Below are 3219 nucleotides of genomic sequence, written 5' to 3'. Positions count from 1 at the left end.
TATGTGGACAGCATAACTGACTCGACAGGTTTGGACAGTGATGCATGAACAGTTAAACAGGATAAGGTTTCTATCGGGGTGCTAGACCGGTACCCTTGAGCGGACAAACTCAAGAGGGAAAAGGCACGGAAACCGTCGACTGCACCGCTGATCGACTAGTTTTACCGCAAATACGCCTTTGCCAAAATTTAGGGGGTAATAATATTGGAAGAGCGCAACCACTCATCAAGTGTTGCTATGGTATTTGTTTGGCACGAGTGGAATATGATGTTGAAGATGCAGTTACAAAAAATGAAACAAATACACCCCTAACTCCCCTCACCCCCCTCTTTCCAACTACGCATTTAGTTTCCCTCGAATCAGTACCCACCTCCTCGAATCTTCATTTGAAGTTCAGACCCAAAACCCTAATCCTCCCAAATCTGCCTAAAATCACACCCTATAGTCTCTTAGGCACCCTCATCCCTAATCCATAACCAAAATTCCTCAAACCTCGCCAGAACTCGCCAAATTGCGGATCTAGGGTTCATGCGGTTCGAGCTTGGTTTGGGGATTCTTAAGGTTGAATGAGTTCTAGTTAATATTATAGGCCTATTTTTGACGAAATAGACATATAATATTAACTGGAACTCAGTTTCGAAAGGCATTCTTATCAAGACGAAATCAGTGAGTTTTCAACTTTTTTTTTGTGTGTTCTTAACCTGAATTTCAGTAATTGTTTGATGTTAGTTAATTTTTGGTTTTTGATTGATAAATTTCAGTAACTTTGATGTTAGTATAGTTAATCCTGTTTCAATCTAATTTTAATTATTAAAATTATTTCTGAGTGGCAGTAATTTGGATATTTTGTTTTGATGGATTCGAATTGTAGTGTAGATAGATTTTATTTTAGTTTAGTTAGGTGTTTGGCAATGCTGATAAATAGGATAGTATGCAGGAGATTAACTTTGCAATTTGATTTTGTTTCCTGTTCAAGTCTGTTTTGAGCAGTGTTTAATTTTGATCGATTGAATTAACATATTGTTAGTTTAATTAGTTTAATTTTTTGATTGTTCTTCAATTCAGTATTCAATCCAATTAGGTTTAGGGTTTGGATATAGCTGATTTTAGATTCATTATGATTAACCATGGCTAAATTTTTAACTAAGGTAAAAAGGGGCTGGGGGTTATAGTTCACACTAAGGTTAGTAATTTTGGGAGCATTCAAGGGTATTTTGGGCATTGAAAATGGCCCAGTTTGTTAAGGATAGTAGTTTCAAGACCCAAACAAGGGTAGTATAGGAATTTCATAGCTAAAAGAACACCCTAGGGCCTTCTAGAAGGGGGCCTTAGTGTAAGTTTTCTGCATTTTAATGCAGTAACTTGGGTAACAAGTCATAAAATTAGGGTCTAATAGCCAATTTCTTAAATAAAAAAGGGGGGAAATAGGAAAATGCTTCCAGAACCTTCTGCCCCCTTTCTTTGCCTATAAAAGGCAGCCCTAGTGCCTTGATTAAGGAGGTTTTTAGAAGTCTGAAAATTCCAAAAATCCCTTCCAGCTTCAGCTTCCCCTAAAATTCCCTTCCTCAAGTCTGAAAATTCAAATTTGAACCTCAACACTCAAGAGTCTCAAATCTGAAATCATATAGCTATAGAAACCTTCACTTTAGATCTTAATTTCTGCCCAAAAAAAAACCAAAATCAACAAAAAACGTTCAAAAAAAACTGTTACATTAAAAACCTTAGGATATTTTAGATTTGTAATTGTTGATTTAACTTTCTAGTTCAATATCTGGTTGTTGATTTCTTCTGAGTGTTACTGGGTTAAATTCAAGTTGATTTTAGGTGTATTCAAGCTTTTTCAAGTGATTTAAGAGCTTAAACCAGTCCTGGGCCATTGATATTGCTGCTGGGTGTACAATTGAGCTTTATACTGCTGTGTGTTGCTGTTTGAACCTGTTTACAGATTCAAGTCTGTTGCTGATCCTTTACTTGCTATCTCCTTGTAATTCCAGGTACATGTCTAGCCTCGAGTGATATATTGAAGCTGTAACCAACTTGTGTGGAAGCTCGATTTATATAGATGTGGCTGTACTTGTCTGGGAACTTGATCAACTTTGTATGACATGTGAAAACATTTATTTGTAACTTATCCCTCTTCTGTTCGACCTTTAGTATATAGTAGAACTTTGAATTGATTTTGTAATTGAACTCTTGTAATTGGACTGTCTAGCATGGTAGGGATTTGGACTAGGCATTTGATTGTTAAATTGAGTTTGAGGTTGAAGCTATAAACTGATATAAGGACTGAAATAGTAAAAGTACAAAAAAAAATCAATTTATAAGCCCTAATTAGTTTTAGTTTACGCATCATGCCTGGGTTGAAAACAGTCCAAAACAAGCGAATTGCAATTTGATTTCGGCATTTATATCCAACTTTATATTAATTGGTGATTTAGGAGATGTTGGTGTCTTGTTTTTTTAGCTCTCCACATGTAGCATTACAGATATTAAAAACAAAACAAACCAGATTGGAGAATTACAATTTGCGTGTTTTTTGTGAATTTAGTCATCCAATTGGCATTACATTTGGGCTCACTATGAGCCCACCTCTCTCCACCATCGAGCAGGCTTGGCCCTGGAGAAATGCAATCACAGATACAATTAAACTCCTGGGCTAACTCCCAGAGGCCCAACGCAGGCAGTCTCTCATAAGACTGGTAAATCACATGATCAGGCCAAAATTCCAAGGCCAGGATTAGGAGCTGAGTTACGCATCCTTGGCATTACATTGGGCCAAGTCTTAAAAAATTCAAATGCTTGAAGTCAACAATCCTTTTTTAAAGATTACGTAGGAATACGGGGATTAGTTTGCAAATATAAATTTAGGCTTCGAATTAGGTGGCGAGTTCAAATTAAGAGGGTCCCCCCTTTTGTTTGAATTCGGACTTGAATTCGAGGCCTGAATTTATAAATATAAATTAATTAGGCCCTTCGGAGACACAAATGAATAGAAAATCTTAGTTTGCTTTAGGTTGGCCTTTAAATAAAAAATGAGACGAGCTTCGCGGAACAAAACATATAAATTGCGGGCCCCTCATTAAGTGCTTCTACTAAAATTCTTAGCATTCGGAGCGTGCCGTTTAGTGAATTTCACGGCCCTTCGCAAAGTTGAAAAGACGCTAGCCACTTTAGGCGCGCTTTTAATAATTTTACCTTCTTAAATACGGGTGTGCATTT

Source organism: Nicotiana attenuata, chromosome 6 (assembly GCF_001879085.1).
Source record: "Nicotiana attenuata strain UT chromosome 6, NIATTr2, whole genome shotgun sequence".
NCBI lineage: Eukaryota > Viridiplantae > Streptophyta > Magnoliopsida > Solanales > Solanaceae > Nicotiana > Nicotiana attenuata.
The sequence above is the reverse complement of the archived record's forward strand: the minus strand, read 5'-3'. Positions refer to the sequence as shown.